We start from the raw sequence: 14,004 nt of genomic DNA, 5'->3' as shown, positions 1-14,004 counted from the left end.
GAACCGATTGCTTCCCCCATTTTTTTTTTTTCGGTTTTCGTTATAAAAGATGGGGAGGGGGAGGGAGGAAGAAAATGTGGCGCAGGCAATAACTTGAACAATATACAGTTGCGTAATTTCGTTGTGTGTGAGTTGTTCGCGCGTTCCTTGAACACAGATTATTACGATACTGTCCAGAATGTGTAACGAAATGGTCATCCGGACTTTTTATCATCTTATCTAAGTGTTTCACTTCCAGATGTGGATGATACCTGCCATCGGTTTCGAAACTTTTCATTCGTTTATACGTAATGTGTGGATGAAATGTTCGTTAAACATTCCTTTTGTTTCATTTCTTTGGCGTTGTATTGATCCAATGGTAATATGTGGTTTCAGTGTTGATATGTTTTAGGTTGCATTATGGCTTGTTTTCTTGGCGCAAGGGCCTATAAAAATCATGCTGAGCGCCAAACATGCCCTCAAATAAGAATATACATATTGGCTACAATATGAGCAGGGCTGGACAAATCCCAGGTTGTCATTGTGATTAAAAAAATGAATCAGTGCCTGTGAAATATTTTATTGAATTTTTATCGAATTTGCGCTCCCTCCTGGTCCAGCTAATGCTTTATGTGTGAATAATTTTTAGCTGGACCAGAGGGGGGGGGGTTTGGGCACAAATTTCCAAATTTCACTCTTTAATCCGTAATTCAACAATACAAAGGGGCGTTAAAATGCGTGCTTGCCCCTGCGGACCAAGCATCTAGTTGCGGTCCTGATGTGTCCATTAATGGGGGAAAATGTCAACAAAACCACGAAAAGTCTGAGGGAAAAAACCGATTTCGGACCGTATATTTCTGGAAAATCTTGCTGTGGTACCTGTTTTTTTTTTAATTTTTTCAAAGAAAGCTATAGTATAGTCCTTATGTCTATTTTTTTCTTTGGTGAGAGAAACATTTAAAAGCATGACGATAAGTTGTCAAAAGGAAAACGGGATAATGCTTTCAGACATGTTTCTTGCCAAAGAAAAAAATTGCTGAAAACGAATACTATACACAGGAGCGAATGCTTCTAATTTACCCAACAGCCTTCTGATTTTTCAGTCTTATCTGGTCAGAAATCAGATTCTTCCAGTTTTTTTTTTAATCATCATAGAAAAATCCTTAAAAGTTCTCAAATTGTGCTTTGTTCTATTGGAAAATCCTTAAAGAAAATACTCTTATAGTCCTTGCAATTCCAGGCCGACCATGTTTTCTCTGGGAAAAATATAGGACATCAGAATTTCAAGTATGAAAAATCTGATAGTTACCAAGTATGATGCTTGAAGCAAGCAATTGCCAATTATTGCTAAAAAAATCGGGCCAGCAAAAAATTAGTCTCGGGAAAACAGGATTTATATGTGGTCACCTGATGCAATCCCAAATAATCCCTGGGTTTTCTCTTTTATTTGTGACAAGTTTTCTTTGATACAAAATATGACATCGTGTGATAAATTACAGATTTTTTAAGTCCGGGAATCAGCACCTGTGCTATTGAAACAAAAAAATTACAATAAAAAAACGAATTACAAAGCAGCCGAGAAAAAATAAAAAACATCCTAGACCAGAACAGGGTTGTCTCTGTCTTTTTTATTAATTATAGCAATTTGGCTAATCATAGGCCTCGGCCAAACAATATTGAATAAATAAATAAATCAGTTGTAAAAAGTTGTAGCCAAATGAGAGGGAACCAAAGTCTAATTTGGTTGTTTCGCCAACGCGAAACAACCGCGTTTAATGACCGATTCAATCATGAGGCAACACATAAAGCAGAAAGCATCTGTGCAAAGCTTTGACATCGCTGAGGTCGTCCATTTCACCTGTAGCCATTGGATATAGTAGGCTGACGTATGCGAAATCTTTACATTTTTTTGCAGCATATCCAGGGGGGGAAATGGACAACTTCAGTGATGTTACGAACTTCACGTGGAGGCTTTCTGCTATAGAAAGTGTTGCAAGAGGCCGAATCAATGCTCGCGATTTGGTGAATTTGATCTCTTATTTATTTGCAAAATGAAATATTTTTTCGTGATTTGGCGCTAGGGATGGAAAATTCTCAAGAATAATCTTTAGGAGAATATTTTTTGGATGGACATTGCTTTTATTATAAATAACTTGAGAATATTCTTATAAATTCTTGATCAGAATATTCTACTGTTATTTATAATATAGTTATATATAATATTGTTGAGAATATTCTCTGGTAGGACTATTTTTATAAATTACTGGGAATATTCTCTTATCAAAAATAATAAAAATTATTCTCAAGTTATTTATAAAAGTCCTTCCAGCCCCCAAAGCAGAATGTGCCAAAATCTGCGACGTACATCGCAGAACAATTAGCGTTACTGTACTGCAGAACAATTCGGAAGAGTTTTAATAGAGAGTGCAAAAAACACTATTACATATATGGGGATTTTTACCACAGAACATTTCCAGTCAGCCAAGGGCTAGTCGCAGAACAGTGCTAAACATTCTGCTTTGGGGCTTCCAGCAAATATTCTTCTCGATGAGAATATTCTTCAGTTATTTGTAATAGTAGTCCTTCCAGTGAGTATTCTCAAGAATATTTGTAATGTATTATAATTTATAACATGTATTATAATAAATCTCAAATACATTGAGAATAATTCTTATTATTTTTGATAAGAATATTCTCTAGTAATTTATAATAGTAGTCCTTTGAGAGAATATTCTTTGTTCCTTTTTCTCCTCGACGGGAATATTGAAGTTTGTAACCCACAATATTTCAAGCATGAAAGCAAGAAAATTAAACCAACATGGCTGAATTGCACAACTTTTAAAGAAATATGAGTGATACAGGATTTATAAGTGGCATGTTACATTGAAGACTGTATTTTCTTAGAATGAAGGCGATTGTATAAGAATAGTATTACGAACTATAGACGATAGATGGCGCAATTCTTTATCGCAATCTTCCATTGGCAACAAGAAGTTGATACTGGTTTCGGTTCATCGGAAAAAGATGCGATTGGCTGAGAACTAGCAAAAGGTTGGAAGAACATTCTAGAAGGTCCCGCCCCTCCAGACAGTCTGTATGGTGGAATGGCCTTACATGGGAATCGTAAAATAGTATTTTGTAGAACATTCTCTTTCTCGAAGTTTCCACCAGGGTTATAAATAGAGGGGCAATCACAGGAGAGGAGATTTTAGAGCGATTTTGATGAAAAGTCAGTTGTGATTTGTTGCATATTTGTGTTTAAACCCTTAGGTGGCGCCACTGAAATTTTTGTATGTATATATATCCTGTGTAACCGTATTGCGGGGCTTACTCTCTCACACGCTGTTTTGCTTGATTATGTCTTCATTATGTCTTCCGCTGTGATGCTTATGTGTGTTCGCATGCTGTACGTTTTAACTGCACTGTGATTAGTTTCTAATGTATTAATAAGTTTACATTAATGAATTAAACCTCCGACGTGTTTTCCTGCATACACTGTTGTTGAGTGCTGCCTTACCACCCGGTCACTACACTGGCAACGAGAATTATTTCAGTCGACGACAGTAAATTATGAAGTACGATTTTCAATTCATCATTTGTGTGAACATGACATTGGGGAGCATTCAAGCTTTTAATCCGTCCGTCGGACAGTGGTCGCAATATGTTGCGCGTTTGAAGCAATATTTCATTGCGAATGAAATTGTGAATCCACTTCGTGAGAGAGCCATATTTTTGACAGTAGTAGGCTCAGAAACCTACAGTAGGCTATGCGATTTGCTCTCTCCTGCGTTACCCACTGATAAAACTTTTGCGCAGTTGGTTCAGTTTCTAACAACACATTTTGAACCGACCCCTTCAGAGACTGTTGAGACTGAAATTTTTCAGGAGAAATCGTTTGCCGGGGGAATCTACAAACTTTCATCGTTTCTTGAGTTGCATGTCAAAATGTTGTAGTTTTGGCAATTTCTTGGATCGTATGTTACGCGATCGGATAGTTTGTGGAATTGAATGTGAAGAAATAACTCTGAAGTTGGTCGCTGAACCAAATCTAACTTTACAACGTGCTGTCGAAATAGCTGTTGCCATGGATTCAGCTACTCGCAATGTTGGTGACATTAAAAATTCTTCTGCTTCTCCAGGCGTTAACTTAGTGCGATCAAGAGATTGAGAATTACGGGAACGACAGCCGGTTAATTCTAGTAAATGTTCAACTAAAAATAACTTTCGTAAAAATTGCTGTATGCGGTGCGGATCCAACAAACATTTTTCATCTTCGTGTCTGCATATAAAAACCGTTTGTCATACATGTTCAAAAATTGGACATCTTGCCCAAATATGTCAATCGTCACAAAAATCAAATGCCAAGTTGAGAGTTACTTAAAAGGGTTGATCCGAAAAATTAAAATGATTCGGTGTTGCTAGTTTCTGTCAAGGATTGATCACTTTCATGGTTCGTAACTATCAGTGAAAACAACTACAAAAAAACGATCCAGAGTCAAAAAAGCGAATCGGAGCAATGCATATTTATTCAGTCTAAAAACAGGTATATATACACAAGGCTTGTGGGAAGAAAAAACTGCACTCTCGTGATATAAAACTAAATTTGCATGAACCGGCGAAAAAACACCAACATCTGCCCTCCGTTTTTAGTCTATTCTTTCACATAAGATAAAAATATTGCGACAAAAGTCCTTAATTTTTTCAATGCAAATACATTTAGTAAGTACATCGGCTAAGTTTTGCTTACCGGCGATGTGAATTAGATTGAATTCACCTCGATTCAATTCGTCTTTGACAAAAAAATATCTAGTATTCACATGTTTTGTTCGTCTATTTTCAATAAAATTTTTTGCAAAATAAATAGCACTCTTACTGTCACAATATACAACATGTTTTTCGAAGTTAATTTTTAGGTTTACACATTCACGCAGTATTCGTGACAACCAGATAAGCTCCTTAACAACCTCGGGAAGAGCTATAAATTCAGCTTCCATGCTCGAAAGCGCTACAGCATTTTGTTTTGATGATAACCAAGAAAAAGGAATACCACCAATCAAAACCGCGGATCCACTGACAGATTTTCTGTCATGACGGTCAGATGACTAGCTAGCATCTACATAAGCTGTAACATCAAAATTTTTAGCAAGGGACAAATTTATAGCATAGTCTTTCGTATTAACAACATATTGAAAAACTTCATATAATAAATTTAAATGTTTTTCAGATGGAGAATTACAATCTTATATATAAATGTGAAAGTATGTATGTATGTATGCTCTTTATACAAATCGTACAGTTTTTGACCGATCATCGCCAGATTTTGCATATATACCAAACAGGACCGGGATTGAACCGTAGGCTACTTTAAAAGTTCGTCAGAGCTGGGCAAATGCCCGAAATGGGCAAAAAACTGTCGGCAACAATGGTTTTGGGGCCTCAACAATCACTTTCGGAACGTTTACTTTGGTTACCGTGGTTTCCAACAATGCGTTTCAGACGGAATATATGCCTTTACAATGGTTTGTCACACCTTTAATTCTGTTATTATAACAGTTTATTCCTTTATAACGGTTTGTCACTTTTCCAATCCTCCCAGTAATTGAAGAAAACCCGGGAAGAGCGCCGGGTATTTCTGCTAGCCTATATACAGGGTATCCTGTAAGTGCTAATGCGGCCTTTATCTCATCAACAGCCCATCATATAGGTATAGTTTCAATTTAAAAAATGCTTAAAAGGCGTTTGAATAATATTCGCTGCTCAAGCTGGACGTATGACGTCTCTGACAAAACTGGGAATAAAAATGTTCAACGCCAACTGATGAACTCAATGCTTGCCTCAAATTATCAGCACTCTGGCACGAAGTTGAAAAATGATCATTATCCACCAACATGCGAGTTCAACTGCAAAATGACTCAGCACTGCTATCATTTTCACATCAGTTGACCAACCAGTAGACCCAAGCACTGGACCGATTACGTTCCCAAATGGATTTTGCCAGTTGTTAAACTCAGTTCAAGCACTTGCAGACAAAGTCTTCCCAAGCATTCAGCAAAATGACCAAAACCATGAGTGGCTTTCTGAGAGCGATTCTCGCACCGAAAAATGATAGTGTGAACAAGATCAACGAAAAAATCCTAAAAATTATTCCAGGAGACTCCACATCTTACAAATCGGTTGACACTGTCACAGACACGGCACAGACATTTAGTTCTGTATCCTGCAGAATTTCTGAACTCCTTTGGATATTCCGGGTGTGCTACCACACAATTTGACCCTCAAAGTCGGAGCACCTATAATGCTTTTAAGAAATTTGGAGACAGCGATACTCTGCAATGGCAACAGACTCTGCATGAAGAAATTGCACAATTGCATCATTGAAGCAACGATTCTAACTGGATGTGACAAAGAAAAAGAAGTCTTCATTCCACGTATCCCAATCATCACCGAAGAAATGCCATTCACTTTCAAGCGATTACAGTTCCCGATTCGTTTAGCTTTTGCCATGACAATCAACAAAGTGCAAGGCCAGTCATTAGCAGTGGCAGGTATCAACTTACTTGAGCCCTGTTTTTCACATGGACACCTTTTCGTCACCTGTTCGCGTGTTGGTAACAGCAAAAATTTTTACATCTACACACCAGATGGAAAAAGAAAAAATATTGTGTATCCACAAGCGATTGCCTCAAGTTTTTAATTAAAATATTTAAAAATGAAAGTAATTTTTTCTTACTTGATGCAGAAATTTTTTTGATGAAGTAATTAATAAGCTATACATATATAAATTTTTTACGGGGCGGGCAACGTCGCCGGGTATCAGCTAGTACTTAGATAAAAATGATACTGCAAGCATTATATCTGGCCTAGTTCTTGTTGCTAAAAGTAAAAGACTCCTGATTAGTGATCTATATGATGCATTATCAATAATTTCATTTTTATCACATTTCTCAACAATACCAATTTTTATCGGGGTCATAATTTTAGTATTGACTGGAATACCATTAAACACTTTGATGCATTAATACTTCATTATTTCTCGTTTCAAACTCTACGCCTAGAAATTTTCCGATCGGGCCCAAAACTTTAATATCAAACTTGGATCTTATTTTTCGATCGCTAAATTTATTAAATCACGATCAGGCACGAAAATCGCAAGATCGTCTACATATACCAATACGATTACATTCCAGTTTAAATGGTACACGCAATTGCAGCTTGAGAGTTTTTCAAATTCGAGTTCTAAAAGAACCGTGTGTAGCCTATGAAACCATTCATGACCTGCTTGATGCAGCCCGTATAAAGCTTTTTTCAATTTCATTACAAAATGTTCTTTACCCTGTTCCACAAAACCTCGTGGTTGTTCTAGGTAAATGTTTTCCGATAGGTTTCCATAAAGATAAGCACATTTAATATCGGCATCACATGTCTCCAATTTTTTAGTATCACCAAAATGATGTAAAATAATCTCACTAAAGTAAAACACACAACTGGCGAAAATTAATCAAAATAGTTTATACCTTCAATCTGCTTGAAACCTTTGGCGACAAGTCGTGCTTTGTATCTTTTTATTTTCCCTTGACAGTCAGTTTTTACGCTATAAACCCATTTACTGTCTAAGATTTTCTTCGCTTTATCTCTAGGAATTAGATCATACACATCACAGGATTTAAGGGTTTCTAGTTCTTCACTCATTGCTTCAAACCATTTCGCATTATTGGGTCCATTTTTCACTTCATCAAATGATAGTGGAATTTTCACATTTGCGCAATGAGCTTCGGTTTCGTCCCCATTTACTATTTCGGTTTCAGATTCTAGATTGCTAACCACATTCTCACTTCGATCGTCAGTTTTTCCTAAAAAATCAAAATGTTCAGGTTCAAAATTTAGATAATTACTTTTACAATATTGCTTAATCTCATTTAAGCTTCTTAGTCTAACATTTGGCTCAGGGCAATAGTAAACGTCCTTTCTCCCTGCGGATTTTTCAGTTTTTCGGGTCATTATTTTTCGCACCCATTTAATTTTCACTGGATGAAGATCAAACAAGTCCATGTTCGAGTTTTCATCATCACATGTTTCATTTACATTTTTAATGTGTACTTCATTTGCCGAGTTTCCACTCTTGTATTTGAATTTATTTTCATGAAATCTTACATGTCTTTTGGTTTCTATCACTCTGCGTGCACTAGGTTTCCAAATTCTGTATCCCTTTGTTCTCCGGACATAACCAACTAGATATTCTATTTTCGCTGTTGGGTCTAATTTTCCCCTTCTTTGTTTTGGGACATGCATATACGAACGTCTATTTAACCAGACATTCACGGGAGCTTTTCCGTCTAGACTACTGTGAGGAAAACGATTCTTCAGATAATTTTGTGTATGCGCAAATTCAGCCCATAAAAAAATTCGGCAACTCTGTTTCGTACAGAAAAGTCCGAACACCTTCCATGATTGTTCTATTGAATCTTTCTGCAACTCTGTTTATTTCCGGAGAGTAAATGTTCGTTCACTCAGCCCTTGTACCTTGCTCATTTAAGTGCTTTTCAAAATAATCAGCGGTAAATTCTAAACCGTTATCACTACGAATAGATTTTATTTTCTTTCCATGCAGTCTTTCAGCTTTAGCTTGAAAATCTTTAAAACACTCAAAAGCTTCATTTTTATGTTTCATAAAATACACTGTTCCGTATCTAGAATAATCAATTATACTAAGAAAATATCTGGAGCCACCTAACGACTGCACTGGGGCTGGTCCCCACACATCTAAATGCAAAAGTTTAAGCACATCATTTGTAACAATGCTGTTTATTCTTTTAAAGCTTTCTCTCATCGATTTTGCTAAGTTACAAGCTTCACAAAATTCAAACTCGTCACTCAGATTTTTGATACCACAGCAAAAATTTTCTTTCGGAAATTGTTTTAAAGCCCTAGATGGGTGGTCATATAGATATAGGTGGTCATATTTACAGTGCCATAACATTAAATCATTTCTTTTAGCTGTATAGCTTTCTGATTTCGAGTCTGCATTTCCCGCAGTCAAAATATATAAATTATCTTTTAAAGGTATTTCTAGAAAAAATCTGCCATTTGGCTTTCTGATCACTGCTTTACCATTCCTTATAAAAAAGCAAATAACCAGCTTTATCAATTAATCTACCAGAAATCAAGTTCCTAGTCATATTTGGGGCATACAAAACATTTTTGAGCAGTAAAATTTCTTTACCTTTATGTTGATGAACCTCCAGCTCTATCTCCTCGCCCACATATTTCTGTTGTTCCCTCTGCAATTGTAGCCTTTGAATTTTTGAGATCTATAAAATTTCGGAACAATGTCTTATTATTGCAGAAATGATCAGTCACTGCTGTATCAACCGCACTAGATACTAGTCTGGTAGGATTGGGCGCGGTCCTTTCTCATCCAACGAATCTAGGAGATCGTCCCATTGCTTTTGCTTTGAGGTCACTCACTAAGGCTGAGAAAAATTATAGCCACTTAGAAAAAGAGGCCTTAGCGTTACTATTTGGTGTGACAAGATTTAGAAATTATCTCTTGGGCAGAGATTTTACTTTGGTAACGGACAGTCACCCTTTGTTGACATTACTGCCGGAAAAGAAGTTAATTTTCACTGTAGCTGCTGCTAGAATTCAAAGGTGGGCTTTGACATTGTCTGCTTATGCATACAGGATTAAATTCAATCCGGGCAAGTCAAATGCAGACGCGTAGATAGGTTATCATTACCTGACTCTTGTTCTGATTCTCCTCATTTGGCAGAACTTGTATGTTTAATGCAAGATCTAGATGACAGCCCAATTTCGGTTCATACAGTGAAGAAGTATATTCAAGAAGATTGGCCTACAGAAGTAGCCGATGATGTACGACCATATTGGTTACTCCGAGATGAGCTTTCAGTTGAACAAGGTGTTATTTTGCAAGGTGTTAGAGTGTACATTCCTGAGAAATTTCATGGATATGTCTTGTCAGAATTACATGATGGTCATCAGGGAATTACAGCCGTGGAAGCGATGAGACCTTTGCGGGAAAGTTGTTAGCTCTCTGATTATCGTGTAAATATGTGCAAATTGCTGTTCTGTAAATAAATCTCTGTGTGTCCGTCGAACCGCTTCTCGTTTTGCAATCTCGAAGTCTTGTGAAAAGTTATCTAGAACAATATCTTCTTTTGTCAATCAACTTTGACTTTTGAACTGATTTCTGAAAATTTATCTAATTTTAAAATTTTTTAAGGTTTTAACTAATCTAAAGGTTTTTCAAATCTCTATAACCAACCTCTCATTCATGACCTGGAGAATATTCTAGAACTAAAGTTGTCATTGGGGAGTGATTATACCAAAAATTTTTTCGTTATAAATGTTTCAGGCAATGAAAACTGATCTATATTTCACAATAAAAACAAAATTAGTAAAAAAATTTAAATTATTTAAAAGAAAAATGAATATTCTCGATTACTCTCCAATTTTTACATCCAGGAGAATATTCTTGTTCTCCCCAAAAATATTCTTATTTCACATCTCTATTTGACGCAATGGTGATCAGCAATGCGAACCCTGGATCAGACACAGGATCGAAATTGAAAATGAAGCAATATATTGTAAAATGGAAAAAGTTCAGTAATAAAAACTGTCTCTCTTTTAAATAAACTGTGAAAAAGTGCTCTGAGTTCAATAAAACAAATGCGGAATTAACCCTTACAGTGACAATCCTGAGATATCTTGTCAAACTTTATTTGCTATATTTCTGTCACCCCAAAATATCTTGGGTTCTGAACAGGCTTTTATTTCCAATGTGGCAGCTGTAATGTGGATCAGGAAAAATTTCAAAATCTCTAAGTGTTAAATCTGTATCGGCTAGTATGCAAAAAGCAATGAAAAAGAAAATCCGGGTTATTGTCTAAGGGATTTTCTTTCTAATGTTTTGCACATCTGTGGCAGACATCTTCTTGGGTTAAATGGACGTGTCATCTCTGCTTGTTCTCCATGTACACCAAGGCTTGATCGGTTGCAGAAGAACGGCATTGGCTGGATTGATCAGCTGCCAAATGGCATTGGCTTGATGTGCATGCTATGTTTGGCCTCGTGTGTTGTCTAATGTCAATTGGCTGTCGTGATCATTTTCTCTCTGGCTCTTGTTGGGGGGCACATCTCAATCAAGACTCAGAAGTGTACATGGAGGATCAGTCGATGTGCCACAGATGTGTGTGAAATGTTTGGAAGAAAATCCCTTATAAAGAAATTCCAGGTTACCTAGCATTGTTCCTATGTAAACTTACTTGGGGATTAGGAAAGTGTTCGTTAAAACGAGATTTTTGCTATAACGGGATTCGACTGTATATATACAAATATATATATATGTATATACACACATTGAGTATATGTGTATATATATATACACACATTGACTATATGTGCTTCCCCCCCCCCCTCCTCTGGAAAAAGTTGAAATGACAGCCCTGCCATAGAAAATTATTCCACAATGATTCCACCACAGACAGACAATTGGACCTTCTTGTATGTCAATGTGCATCCGGCAATCTTTTTTTGCCCATGCTACGGGCAATTTCCAGCTGGATTTTCGAGGGGGAATGCCCATAGTAGAAACCAGGGTTGGCGAGGTTTTGGACAGTACTGTAAATACCGTGGTTTTTACTGTACTGTCCAAAACCTCCTATTTATAACTATAAGTGAAAAACCGTAATTTGATGAAGAGGTAACTTCTATAATTAAATAATAAACTTTATATTATATAAATTATACAGGGTGATCAGCGAATAAGCCCTTATTTCAAAATTAAATATCTCTACAACAAAGATCAATAGAATTGTACGGTAACCGGTACGTTTATTAACAAAACTGTAAGAATGTTGTACAGAAATTTTGAAAATTTAGTTTTTTTTAAAATTAAAAAAACCAACAAAACTGGAGATTTTGGGGTTCCGAAAATCCTCATTTGTGTGAAGAGAAACCACTGCATTCGCCTAAAGTTACTGCATGGGCTGCGGTATGCGCCAGAGGCATTATCGGCCCCTTCTTTGTGCGAGAAACGATTACTACTGAACGTTACGTTACAATTTTGGAACAATTTGTCAGCACACATGGCGCATACTGCAGCCCATGCAGTAACTTTAGGCGAATGCAGTGGTTTCTCTTCACACAAATGAGAATTTTCGGAACCCCAAAATCTCCAGTTTTGTTTTTTTTTTAAATTTTAAAAAATTAAAAAAAAAACTAAATTTTTGAAATTTCTGTACAACATTCTTACAGTTTTGCTAATAAACGTACCGTTTACCGCATAATTCTATTGATCTTTGTTGTAGAGATATTTTATTTTGAAATAAGGGCTTATTCGCTGATCACCCTGTATATATTATATTATTAAAATTACATTAAATATAATAAAATTTTTAAATTCAAAACAGTATGTGCAAAGGGTTATATGACTGATATCAGGTTATCAAACAATTGAAAACTGAACTGTCTTGAAGTTAAATATTAGATTTATGGAAACATGAAAGATACAAGAATGGGATAGAAATTTGTCACATGAAAATTAGAAAAAAGCAATAGATATGTGTGACTACAGAATGAAATTAAACTTACATAATAATTGAACACTAATAATTAAGCGCAGCTGTGCCTTTTAACATTTGATAACACATAACTAATTTAGCTGCCTTATCTGTGCCAAGATGATTTCTAAGATAACAAAATTTGAAAATATTCTTTCAATTGATGCATAACTTGGGGGACACGAAAATAAAAAAAACAGTGTGTTAAAGACAGTCTTTTGATAAGCCTTCTTCCAGTGTTTTTCTTATTGCTGTCCCCCATGTGATAGAATTGTGAATATAGCTTGAATTTATTCGGTCAAATAGCTTCTAGCCTCATAAGAGCAACAATTTAAATTTAACAAAAATTTTGTCTCTTTTATTATCATGTAGGCGTAATCAGTGTTTGTGAACTTCTGTTCTGTTAGTCATGTGTAGGTGCTACATAGTGACCTTATTTTCTTCGGATATTTTCCTTTATTTATAATTAGTTTTTTGAAAATTGAGAATGTAAAATGGAAAGTTAACTTGAAAATTTAAAGAAAAAAGTTTGAAAAGTCAAAATAGAACAATTTGCCATTAAATAAACACTACACCATTGATATTTATTCACATTATATTGGTATGTAATAAAAAATAATGCTTATGTTTAGTTTCACAATGAAATGATTATAACTGTGGCTATGCGTATTTGGTACCTTCAATATAATGTATTATTTAAAGATAAATGTTTGGACAGATTCTGCAGGTTTTTTGGACAAGCACTGTCCTAAATACAGTACCTGCTTCATAATCATACATGAAAAAAGTAGAAATAACATTTACTGCAAACTAAAAAGTTGAAAACAGTGTTTATTTAAACAGTTATATGAGTGATATTAATTTACTATCAGATTTCCAGCCTAAAACCATAAATTTGGTGAAACAATTAACTTAGAAAAAAAACCAAATGACACCTTTTTGAAATATTTTTGATTTAGTTAGTTTTATTTTCTGCTAGTATTATTTTTTAATGTTAGTATCATGGAAAAAAACCCAAAGGTTTCCACATAACATTTTGAAACTTGGATTGAATTTTCATGCAAAAGAAAAAATTACTTATCTAAAGTGTGTGTTACACAACGGATGGACCTCCATTTCCTGGTTTAAACATACATATCAGTTTCAGCCACCTCGTTGAGCAATTTGTCTCTTGTGGCGTCATGACGATGCTAAGAAGAAAGAACAAAGGCCAAAGAAAGCAAAAAGAGATGGGTGGGACTGACCAAAGATTGACAGACTTAAAGAATAAAGAAAAAAAATTGAATAGAAGGTTGCAGTCCACACAAATTTTGTTAAAAAAGGCAGAGCAATCCATAAGTGATAGACTGAAAAGGAAATCTTTTGTGGATGTGGAAGAGTTTTGTGTTATCTGATTTTCTTTTAAAAAATTTCTAAAATAATGTCCCGCTTAGAAGAAAAACAAAAA

At 35.5% G+C, this 14,004-nt stretch overlaps 1 protein-coding gene and 1 long non-coding RNA gene across 4 annotated transcripts in view; one reads left to right on the top strand and one right to left on the bottom strand.

Annotated features, from left to right (window-relative positions):
• The window catches only part of LOC149086322 (uncharacterized), a 119,647-nt gene that overhangs the window by 49,437 nt on the left and 56,206 nt on the right, over positions 1 to 14,004 (bottom strand). The window lies entirely within an intron of this gene.
• Positions 1 to 14,004, top strand: part of alph (protein phosphatase alphabet) — a 46,669-nt gene that overhangs the window by 425 nt on the left and 32,240 nt on the right. The window contains exon 1 of one of the 3 annotated variants that reach the window (XM_089232341.1): positions 101 to 358. The exons of the other annotated variants lie outside the window; for them this stretch is intronic. The gene's annotated coding sequence lies outside the window, so the exon portion shown is untranslated. Of the gene's footprint in view, positions 1 to 100; positions 359 to 14,004 lie in introns of those variants that run through there. 3 annotated transcript variants of the gene reach the window in all.

The sequence above is a fragment of the Pholcus phalangioides genome, unplaced genomic scaffold (genome assembly GCF_987345545.1).
Source record: "Pholcus phalangioides strain wild (caught in Gottingen) unplaced genomic scaffold, Ppha-v1.0 ptg000005l_1, whole genome shotgun sequence".
NCBI classification, from domain to species: Eukaryota; Metazoa; Arthropoda; class Arachnida; order Araneae; family Pholcidae; genus Pholcus; species Pholcus phalangioides.
The sequence above is the reverse complement of the archived record's forward strand: the minus strand, read 5'-3'. Positions and strand labels throughout refer to the sequence as shown.